General features: G+C 39.0%; 1 protein-coding gene across 2 annotated transcripts in view; it reads right to left on the bottom strand.

The window, feature by feature from the left end:
* The window catches only part of bmpr1bb (bone morphogenetic protein receptor type 1Bb), a 32,677-nt gene extending 20,366 nt beyond the window's left edge, over positions 1-12,311 (bottom strand). The window contains exons 1-2 of one of the 2 annotated variants that reach the window (XM_089020927.1): positions 12,111-12,311; positions 8,138-8,229 (exon numbers count right to left, since the gene is read on the bottom strand). The gene's annotated coding sequence lies outside the window, so the exon portion shown is untranslated. Of the gene's footprint in view, positions 1-8,137; positions 8,230-10,616; positions 10,836-12,110 lie in introns of those variants that run through there. The other variant, XM_089020928.1, reaches the window with a different exon arrangement.
* Positions 12,312-12,319: the final 8 nt, after the last annotated feature.

The following is a 12,319-nucleotide window of genomic DNA, read 5'->3' as shown; positions in this document are numbered from 1 at the left end:
TTCCAGGTTGAGTGAACGCTGGCGCGTGTGGTTGCCGCCGCTCACCTACAGAAAAACTTATCCTGTGACTGTAAAGTGTCCTTGAGAGTTTTGAAAGGTGCTTATAAATGAAATGTATTATTACTATTATTATTATTATTATTATTGATATTTTAATAATAAGAAGAATTGGGTGGGGGTGTTTGTACATAAAAAAAATGTACAGTCTGGATTGGAGCGTGATAGAATTGTGGGGCTACCTAGCTCACTGCCTATGTAGCTCGCTGATTAGCTAGCTCTCTGGTTAGCTAGGTTGCTGGTTAGTTAGCTCATTAGTTAGCTAGCTCACTGGTTAGGTAGCGCGTTGGTTATTTAGCTCGCTGGTTAGCCAGCTCGGCCGTTAGCTAGCTCGCTGGATCGCTAGCTCACCAGTTAGCTAGCTCGCCGGTTAATTAGCTTGCTAGTTTATGTATCTCACTGGTGTGCTAGATAGCTGGATAGCTAGCTTGCTGGATAGCTAGCTCGCCAGTTAGCTAGTTCACTGGTTAATTAGCTTACTAGTTTATCTAGCTCACTGGTGATCTAGTTCAACGGTTAGCTAGCTCAATGGTTAGCTAGTTCCTCAACACGAATGTTTACAAACCTGTTCTTGAAAATTCATACTCTTGTGTAATGTTGACATGAAATTTGGCTCCTTTGTACAGTCCCAAACCTCCATCTCCATTTCTTAGACCAACATTTTCTCATGAAACAGAAAGCTGGCGCTACGCCTTAACGTATTGCCTCCCCAACGCACCGTGACAATCTTCGTATTTCATTTTCAAAGCAAAATAAAGACCTCTCATCATGTTCACGGTGTACAAGCTATTTTATTTTATTTTTGCAGTGTAGCGATCCAGGCTAACTGCCGCCCCCTCCTACCGACAAACAAAAGTGGACAGATGATGACGTCGGAATGCGTGTCGGACGACCAACGTTCCGAGCTTGCGTGAAATCGGGAAGATTAGCGGAGTTAAAAGTGATGTCACCCAGAGAAGTTTATTACCGTGGCAACGCAGCTGTTTGCCTCCCAAATGCTCTGCTAGGGGGGGCAATGTAAACTGTGAATGTATTGTAAATGCTAACATGTAAATCTCGTAATCAAGTCATGTGACGATGGCGTTAATAGACTGAAAATATTCATCATGTATATGTTCGATACACTGTGTTGATTGCAGCTTCTGACACAAAAATATGGCCCTTTTAGAAATACCAGAACTAAATATTTTTAGTCAAACTATTCCCATCGGGGAAAATAAGCACAAGCGATAACGAAGGGGATCGTGATTTTCGCATCTGCAGCGTAAGCTAGCGGTGCTAATTAGAGACATCCTCCACCGGTCAGACCAGAGTGGACGACGGGGGGGTGGAATGGCAAACTGGCCGTGACCCTCACACCTGCCTGCTATCATTAAACGGCGACGTGTCACCAAAAAACACATGCCAATGTACAATCTTGACACCTACATGCCTGCCACAAACAAAAAAGTGGTGCGTGGTAAGAAATATTTTTGGGGGATAAATATTGTATGGCCCGTGAATACATAAAGTTAGTAAAACAGGAGGGGTTGTAGACAGCAAAAATATGAGCAATTGCAGGAAAATGCTTTTCTCACCCACCAAGTGTGAAAGAGCAACCGAGTCGTGTCAATATTATGATTATTATTTGATAATTTCTTTATTTTTTTTCAAATAAGAAAAAAAAGTACATTTAATTTTTAAAGAGTTACTATCATGAGAAAATGATGGTCTGTTGACATCATGTTGCGCACCTGATCTATATAGCTACCTAGCTGGCTATCTATTTGCTATCTAGGAGCTATCTAGCTGGCTACCTAGCTAGCAACATATTTGCTATCAGAATCATAATCAGAATTTAGCTAGCTAATTATTAGTTATCTATTAGCTAGCTAGTTAACTTTCTGTCTATTGGAGTTATTCAGGGTTGATTGTGCGCTGCTGCATGTGGCTGCCGCTGCTCACCCACAGAAAAAAATATCCTATGACTGCAATGTGACCTTGTGTTTTGAAAGGTGCTTAGAAATTAAATGTTTTATTATTATTATTATTATTATTATTAAAATGTGCCATATTGAAATAAACTAAATTGTGTACACACCCACATCGGCGCAAACAGTCCAAAAAAATACAAAATAAAATAAAATACTAAAGTGATTATGGGATACCTGACTGTACGCCGAATTTATTCAGGAATTGAAAATTTGATATAGATCGCCATTCCCTAATAAGTTCGGTTTTGTAGCACAATGTCCATTGAATGTGTCAGAAAATATTCTATTTTTGACATTTTATATCATTGCCTCATCATTGGAAGATCATTTTTATTAACTATAATATGATACAGGACCAGATGACACGCCCTCCTTCCCCGCCCTCAATTAAATTCAATTAGATGACGCTGAGCAAGTCGAGCTGAGCATTCGCTTCCTGCTTGCATCGGGAGAAGGAAGACGGGCCGTCATTAAGGGGGGTAAAATTGTGGTGTATTTACCATAATCACACCGCCCTTAATGAGCGTTAAACAGAGATGCCGAAAAGGGATTTAATGAGGAAAGCGTTGCTAATTATTTAAAAAGCGTTGATAATTATTTATCTTTTGGGGTATTTCATCGGAATGGTATAAAGATTCTTGATGAAGACACCTGAGACCATTTTCTTTTAAATGTCAGCTCAAATTTAAATCATGTCTCCTTTTCAATGAGTGTTCTTTTTGTGTGGACACACGGAAACACACGGCAGCTCGCAAAAACATGCCAATCCCACAGCTGTCCAGGTCTTTAAAGTACTTCCAAGTAGGAGCACAGCAACAAAACTGTGACCTTTTGGAGAAGTGCATGTTTTTTCCATTTGCTGTTGAGTGTGTGTGTGTGTGTGTGTGAACACAAGGGGGTGTCGTGGGGGGTGGTGTGGTCAAAATGCAGTGCATGCACCGTGAAACACACTTCAATGGAGGGCTGTCTCAGGGAAATAATGCACCGTGCCATTTTTTGGGTGCTTTGAAATCTTCTTTGGGAACCAATAGAAGAGTGAGACAGATGATCTGTCAGCAAATATTAAAAAAATAAATACAAATCTAAAAGCTATTCCTGGCTTTTATTTCATAACCCGGGTCATAAAATAGCAACTTTAGTGTTTGCTATGATAGTAGGGATGCGCTGTCCGCGCCGCTCAAAGTCAATTAAACTGAGCTACTTCCTGGTCTTACAGATGTCATAAAGTGGCTGTGACGTTTTTTTACTCATTCACTGCCAGACGATGTACAAAAATGTGTCCACTCCAGTGCCAGGGTTTTTGTCACTGTCACTCAAATTCCAGGACCCACAGAATATTGAGTTTTAGGACTACATAAACATGGAATTCAGCGTAAAAAAAAAAACTTAGACGCTCTTATTTTATTTAAAAAAAGAGTTAATTTCTAAATGATATGTGTCTGGAGTTATATGAGCTTGAAATGGGGGTGGCTGTACAAAATACAACGGTGGTCACAGTGCAAATACGTATGTGGGTGTGAGCATGCGCATTTGATTCCGATGAGCATCACAACAGCAAAAAAGCTAACAAGCTGTCGCGGTAGCCTGCTGAAGCTCAAGCTAAACGTTGTCCAAGTGTGTGTGCCAATCAAGTCGATTTCAGCTGATTGACAGATGACCCATCGGCGACCCATCTTGGAACAGATGGTTAAACGCTCACATAGACTATTCTGGAAGGGGGGAAAAAATACTCCCGTCTCATCTGCTCGTATTTGAGCTGAGGCACCCCCCAACCTCTACCTGAAGAGGGATTCAGTGCCCCCCCACACACAGTCAGTCATTGTCCATCACCTTCCTTGCAGTAATAAAACAAACAATAAATACATAAAAATGGTAAATGAATAATTCGGGAATTGAGAATATGACATGAAGCGCCATTCCCGAATTTGTTTGGGTGTTGGGTTTTTTTCTTGTATGGGTGGCGATAAAGCGCTGGCCATGGCCTCTAGCAATGTTTTTTTTTTCCACAAGGGGGCAGAATTTTTCCTTTTTTCCATAATAGTGCTTTGTTCCAGCTTCAGCTGTTTTTATAGTAATAATAATAATAATATTACATTTCATTTATAAGCGCCTTTCAAAACTCTCAATGTCACTTCACAGTCACAGGATAATTTTTTCTGTGGGTGAGCAGTGGCAGCCACACACGCCAGCATTCACTCAACCCGGAAGTAACTCAAATGGATAGAAAGCTAGCTAGCTAGCTAATAGATACAGTAATAATAATACATTTCAATTATAAGCGCCTTTCAAAACTTTCAAGGACACTTTACAGTCACAGAATGTTTTTTCTGCGGGTGAGCAGTGGCAGCCACACGCGCCAGCGTTCACTCAACCCGGAAGTAACTCAAATAGATACCCTTGCGCCTCGATATTTAAATTCAATGACATCTAAAGTCACACACGGCCTTTTTTTCAAGATTGAAAGTACTCTGTAAAATCGGGCTTTTATTTTCAAGATTGAAACGCATTGTAAAGCGCTATATGAACTAATATGTATGTATTACATTGTATTTTGGACAGGCGCCCTCATTTCAAGATCATATAACTCCAGACCCATATCATTTAGGAATTAACTTGTTATTTCTGATGAAAGAAGAGAATCTAAGGTTTCTACCGCTGCATTGAATATTTATGGGGATGCCAAAAGTCAATATGTTTTGGGTCCTGGAATTCGAATGACAATGACAACAACCCTGGCACTGGTATGGACAATTTTTTTGCACAGCATGTGAATTAGTTTTTTTTTTACTCTTAATCACTTTGCTGCTGTGAAATGTAAATGTATTCACTGTGAGACTTTTTTTTAGCAAGATAAGAAGCCCCAAACCAATCACGGTGACACGAATACAGACGAGACAACTATCAACGGACTAGACCACAAGCAATAAAACATTCCACATAAATTTAGAGCTCTAATTCAAACCCGGAATTTAAATTGTGATGCAAACGTTGGACATCAACACGAACGCGGAGATGTGGCAGCATTCGATATACGGCAATTGGCATTGTTGTTTTGGCCTCTTGCAATGAAAACACAGGAAGTAGCGCGTAGCACGTGCTTTAACATATTGCCCTCCGCACTTGGGAAGCCACTCTATTCTCCGCCAAGATTGTCAAGTTACTCCCTCATCCTGCGCATCCTCTTCTAACACACACGCACACACGCACACCCTCAGCTAATGTATCCCTATGCGGTGTCATGCTAGGCGGTCGCTGACTAGTCGCTAAGTGCTGGAAATGCTATCCATCTCTGATACATCCACTCCTTCACTTAACGGGAAGATAACGTGAGTGGTCGGAGGACGGAAAAGCTGAAAGCGGGCGCGCTCGGCCAAGAAGTGAGACGTCGCTTACGTCCAAAGTTCTAAAACGGCAAAGTTGTCTTAATGGGCTCATCAGTTCCAAAAACCTGAAGAAGCACTCGTATAAATGCACCGTTGTGCTCGATGCGCTATTACAAGACATCTCTTGGCATATAATTTACTACACTTGGAATATTAGCTGATATATTATTTAGCATTTTTAGCGATAAGCGCTATATCACTTGTGAAGCACTTTTAAAATAACATGATACAACCGGAGGCCTAATTGGTCTGAGGATTGTTTGTGCCACATGGCCGACAAGTGCTGGTGGCTCACTTCTCTTGACAAAAGTCAGATGACATGAATTGAAAATCAAAATCAGCCATAGATGTGAACGTGAACTACTTGTTCAAGAAGTTCAGCGACAGCATCCAACATGATAGAAATTCTGTCCAGAAAGCTTTTCATTTTCATTTCATTATTTCTAATACATCATTCAATCATTTTAGGTTTTGAAATACTTTCAAAATAAAATGCACAACACAAACTAACAAATGTCTAATTTCACAATAAGTAGAAATAATCCAGCCCGGAAATACATATTCAAAAACGCTGTACGTCGTCATTTTTTGTTGCCGTGAAAAAAAAAAAAAAACCTCAATAGGATTTGATATTCTTCCTGTGCAGTCTAGTTTGATAGATCCTGTTTTCATACTTTTTTTCCTACCACAGCGTCAAACTAAATGTCACCGTCTAGTGTTTGAGAGTGGAATTACATCCAATTTGGCATGACAGAGCAGGGGCGAAATGGTAAGATGTATTAAAAATAATACAGAAAATAACTAAATTAATACATACATAAATACATAACTAAATAAATTAATAAAAAAATTGAATAAAACATAATAGAGAAATATATAAAAAATACAAATAATAAATAAGAGAAATATATAAAAAGAACAAACAAATATATAAATACACATACATGTATACATACAAAGATAAATAAACAAATAAATACATACATATATACATAAACAGATGAATAAATAAATAATGCATACATAAATGTATAAATAAATAAATAGATAAATAAATAAAATGTTATATAAATAAATAAACAAATAAATAAACAAATAAATAAAGAAACGTGTGCATAAGTGTGTAAATAAATAAATACATGCATAGATTAAGAATAGATACATGAATAAATACATAAATACAAAAATGCATATAAAAATACATACAAAATTACATACAAAATACATACAAAAAAACATAAATATAAAGCTAAATAAAATAAAGATAAACAGATGTAAAGAGATAAACAAACAAACAAATAAGCAAATAAATAAATAAATAAATAAATAAATAATACATTTAATTTCTAGGCGCGTTTCAAAACTCTCAAGGACACTTTACAGTCACAGGATTTTTTTTTTTTTGTGCGGGTGAGCAGCGGCAGCCATTCGCGCCAGCGTTCACTCGACCCGGAAGTAACACAGCAGCAAAGTTATGAAATGAAGAGGAATATTGCAGTCATCTTATCTGCCACTGTAACGGCGCCATGAGTCCTGGGAGAGAGCGACCAGTTGCGTGTTATGTCTTGTCACCACCCCCACTCTCGTTTGACACCTTAGGCCCATGTCCCTCTATTCTTGTGCCAGGAGCGCGGCGGGCGGTGCCCCCCTCCCCCAAGGAGAAGCGTGCCCAGCGCGCGAGTACAAACACCATTAAGGGCCTGCGGCGTGCCCTCCCCCTGTGCCCATGCTGCGATGGGGCGGGCGTCAAACGCTACCAGCGTCTGTAACTGGAGAAGGCGGAGCGTCAACAGCTGCTCTCTGTTTGTCCGGCATCTGCCGCCACTGTGATCTCATGGAACAAAGCCGGAATGCTAGCTCGCCGCTAACAATATAACATAATACATCATGTATTATAAAAATAGGCCCGGTAATTGGCTGGTGACCAATCCAAGATCAACTCAAAAACAAGACTTCCTGAATCTTCAGCGCGAGTCTTAAAACGTAAAATATAGCTATATGCGGTGGAATCTCTGTAAAATACGCTCAGTCGAAGTCATTTGAAGCCATTTTACAAATTATGAATGTCCGGAGACGTCGGTTGTTCTTTAAGTACAGTGAGACCTCAACTTACAAACACCTTAACTTAAAAAAACTTTGTCTTACAAACGTCAAATTTATGAAAATTAAACCTTATAATAAGCACTATTTTCATAATACACACCCACCACCAAGCCATTAACGACCATCAAAAAGGTAAATACAACTTTATTTTACAGCACAGTTTATTTCTTTAATTACAGTCCTCATGTAATGCACCTCTCTTTCCAAACAGCAATTCCCTTTGACGTTCGACCTCCAACGCCATTCCATCAAGCCATAAATGACCATCACAAATGTAAATAAAGTGACTTTATGATACAATGCAGTGTATTGCTTTCATTAGAATACAATAGCACATTTATTATACATAGAATAAGGTATGTTGTGTGTAGTTTTAAGGCTTATTTAGTTGAAAAGTATATTTTATGGAAACCCAGGACCGGATTATTCCCATTTTAATGGTTTCCTATGGGAATTTTTTTTTTGAGATACACACTTTTCGCCTTACTCTGTCTGGGAACCAATTAAGTTCGTAAGTTGAGGTCTCACTGTATTTATTTATGTTATGTCAAGTGACCTTGAGAGTTTTGAAAGGTGCTGATAAATGAAATGTATTATTGTCATTATTAAATTGTGACTTACCCACAGATGACACCAGACACTTTATCAATCGAACATCCTTCCTTTTCTTCCTCTTGTTGCGGCGATTGCTTCTTTCCCTTTTTGGTATGTACCTGAATGTAAACAAGGACACAAAAAACATTTTTAAAAAGTAAAACGAAGAGGGTTTCAACATGCTAACATCGCTCTTAAAAGTCGCTTGGCGCTTTTTATATTTTAGAAAAAAAAGTCAATGGAGAATTTCAAAGACATTAATGGAGACAAAACAGATCAGGTTTAACTTGACTCAAAATAACTCCAGTTGGATGTTTGTAAAACAGGTCTCACATTCCAAACGTATTGGCAGACATTTTGGACATTTTTCACAGTTACGTGTTATGTCCACCATGAATCATCACTTGGCTCCAGTCTAATTTTTTTTTTACGCTGCATTGAATCTTTATGTAATCCATATAATTTTGAATTAACTCTTTTATTCTGAAGAAAGAAGAGAGTGTAAGTTTTTTTTACACTGTATTAAATGTTTATGTAGTCCTAATACTCAATATTCTCTGGGTCCTGAAATTCGAGTGAAAATGACAAAAACCCTGTCACTGGTGTGGACACATTTTTGCATTTTGTCTAGTAGTGAATGAGTTCATTGTAAACGCTTAAAATAAATGAGTCAGACCGATAATGCTGATAAATCACCTGTTTAATCAGCAGGCCATCACGTTTGATCATTTAAAAAAAAAACATCATTTGTTGTCATGTGGTTTATTTTACAAAGCGCAATTTATGTCCAGCAAAGTGTCAATTAGCATTTGGAGGTCAAACACACCTCAGCGCCGATTCATGTCAAAATCTATACCTTCCACTATCGCCACTAAAAGAAAACGAACACCCTGGTCTGGTTGGATCAATAGCTTTTAGCTTTGGATATCACTTTCGTCACAATGCCGTCAAAGTGAAACCGCACGGGTGCGTATTCCAGGGTCGATGCGATATTTGTCGAGAGAATGCTGACGTAGTAGTCCTCATTTTTTCAGATCATTTTTTTAATCGCTTTCTCGGTCAGGGGCGTTCCTTCAGTGACTCAAAAACAAGACTTCCTACAGCAAAATACATTGACGTGATGGAAGGACACTACAATGCGTCTTTTTTTTTTTCGGTAAAGGGCGGTCCTTTAGTGACGTCACGTACGGACTCGTCACCAACTCAAAAACAAGACTTCCTGCATATTCCGCGCGAGTCTTAAAAGGTAAATTATAGCTATATGCCATGGAATCTTTGGAAAATACGCTCAGTAGAAGTCATTTGAAGTGATTTTACAAATTATGGACACAACTTGTCCGGAGCCGTCGGTTGTCCTTTAAGATCTTGACGCACTTTTGGACTAATGTTCATGACTCCATGCATCTTTTCTTTCTTCAATCTATTCTCTCACATGTTGTCAAACTTCCAGCAGCTTGAAGTCATTGCTGCCCTTCTTTTTTTTCTTTCTTCCTTTTGTTTCTAATCCAGAACTGGGGGGAGAAAACAGTCTACTGTTGACTTTTAAATAGCAGATGGCCGGTGCAGGTAACATATGTGCTTCCTTGCTAATGGGAACCAGAGTGGACTGCGAGGTTCGATGGCAAAATCCTCAATGAGAAAAAAAATGCAAACAATTCCAGCTAAAAGGAAATGTTACTTTCAACAAAGCTTCTTAATCTTTTACAATGATGACATTTAAATGAATTTTCGCCTAATATTGGGCCTGAATCTGTTCATCATTCCAGATGAGGCTATCTTGAGCAAAATGGTCGGATTAAAAAGTTGTATCAAAATCAATCACACCAGCCATTATTTGGGACTCACATCATAGGTCGACTCCAATGCAGGCAAACAAACTTCTGCAAACAAATTCGAATTGGCTCTTTCTGGCATCACCATCATAAAGATACACACAATTACACACTCCAACATGCACTTCAAGCATGCGGTAGACCTCAAATTGCCGCCTGTCCACGCACACTCTCACTTGACAAGGCATCCCTGTCATGGAAGAGTCATTTGGGCTCGTTGCCTGTTCCAGGGGCCACCGGTGTTTTATTAATCACTCTGGGCGTCTATTATTAGTCCCACACACAAATCCGGGTGCAGACCCAGGGGTGCTGAGGTTGAGAAATTCAGCCAAATGCGCCATACCCTTGATTAACTAATTCAATCCAACATATTAACATACATTTGAATAATGCTGACTTTGTCTCAACTCATAATTTATTTATTGGCAGTTCAGAATTCGGTCTTTTAAAGTCTTGAAAGAAACAACGAAAACCCATACAAGGTAAAGGAACGACAGGACTACAAATCCCAGGAGTCTAACCCAAAAGTAAAACGCCGCATGGCTAACCCTGTCGTAACGCAAAATCATCTTTTAAATTTACGAAAAATCATGAGTTAGCAACATCCCAACAAAGCATGACTAAGCATGAACACATTTACGATTGAAAGTCTTAACTTTATAACGTTTCCCAACCTTGTTTAAAGGCCACTTCAGCAGGTGTTTGCAACGTCGAATGAATTAACGGTAACCGAGGCACCAAACAAAACGCCACAAAGACAAAACCAAGCAAGCATCGAATCTCAAAGATAATCTTAATAATCTCATAGTTTGACCTGATATGGAAAAGAAGACAAAACAAATGTATCTTATCGTTTGTGGTTATGATGGCGACGAAGTGAGTGAATTACGACTGAACTATTTTTTTTTTAAATAATCAAGCTAGTGGTCACCTGTCGGTGGAAGCCCCGCCCCCTCTTAAAGGGCCAGGTAGCGCCAACAGGAGCCATTGGTCTAAACTTGATTTGAAAGGAGCCCACTGAGACAGACTTTCAAAAACTGGGATTGTGGAACACATTTTTTCACAAGAATGTATAAAATGTTGGTTTAAGATATGTGGCAAAAGACAATGGTTAGCCTTCTACGTATTTTAAGTGTCATTAATTCAAACACCAGAAAGCTGGTAGGTAACATTGCCAGTCTTCAATGATCATGTTAACAATGGTACATTGTCAGAAATTCCTGCACATCCATATTTGAATATGTGTACTTGTTGAGTATCGATATAAATGTTTCTTCAGCCGTCATCTGTACTTCTTTGAAGGTGTCGGCTTCTTATCCAAGATGCTTTGTCAGCGAACTAAAATAATAAAACATTCACTGACAAAGCATCTTGGATAAGAAGCGAAACGCCCGACACCTTCAAAGAAGTACAGATGACTTAAGTAGTAAATATCAGAAAGCATTATTCTGGAATGTGCAATGGAGCTTGGAGAAAACTGACATGAGATACAAGTTCAGGTGTGCCGAGACTTCAGACATGTAGTCAATGACACCTGCGATCAGCCGCCAGCCAATCACAATGCACAGAAAGACAATGATGCATTCAGACTCACACTCAAACCTATTGACAATTTTGGATCTTAAGTGAACCAAAGACAGCTTTTGGTCAGGGAAGTCTCCTACCACATGGATTGGTCATCGTTAGTCAAACGTTCACATTCCTATTTAGACAGTGTTTACAAACTAACATACATGTTCTTGGGAGTCAGCTTTGGAAATTGAAACTGAGAACATCGAGAAATGTGAGGCACAACACAATGCACCGTGCTGCCTACTTTGCGTATATATTAAGATACAGTACTTTCACAATTTCTGTAAGATGTTTACATTATTTACAGTACACAATTGAAGAGAGCAATCAAAACTGGAGTGTTTTTTGATACATATTGAGGGGGTACCTAATCAGTGGGTTTTTACATTGACTTGATTAATATCTCGTATTAGTTCAGTATTATTACTCTAAGACGAAAACTCACCGATTTGACTATTACTTCGTTTTGATGTCATGTATTCAGACAAGCATTATGGATTTACCAATATCATCAAACTCACCTTTCCACTATCTCCTCTGAAAAACCGACAGTCTCCATTCACATTTCTGATCAAAAACACTGCGAGAATTCTTACCTTCTGATTTTCGCTCCAAAAAGGACCCAGCGGTGCGATACTGTCAACATACACGAATCCCACTTCGCTTTGCGTGTTGTGTAGGTTAAGAGTTGTAGGGAGGGAGTCGAACTGCTGATTTTGGTTTGCTTCTCGCGGTTGTCAACCGGGGTCTTTTTTCCTGCTACAACAGCGACAACCTGTGGCGATTCGTAAAAATGCAAGTACAC

This window comes from Hippocampus bargibanti, linkage group LG18, assembly GCF_051943395.1.
Source record: "Hippocampus bargibanti isolate YZ-2025 linkage group LG18, ASM5194339v1, whole genome shotgun sequence".
Lineage (NCBI taxonomy): Eukaryota > Metazoa > Chordata > Actinopteri > Syngnathiformes > Syngnathidae > Hippocampus > Hippocampus bargibanti.
The sequence above is the reverse complement of the archived record's forward strand: the minus strand, read 5'-3'. Positions and strand labels throughout refer to the sequence as shown.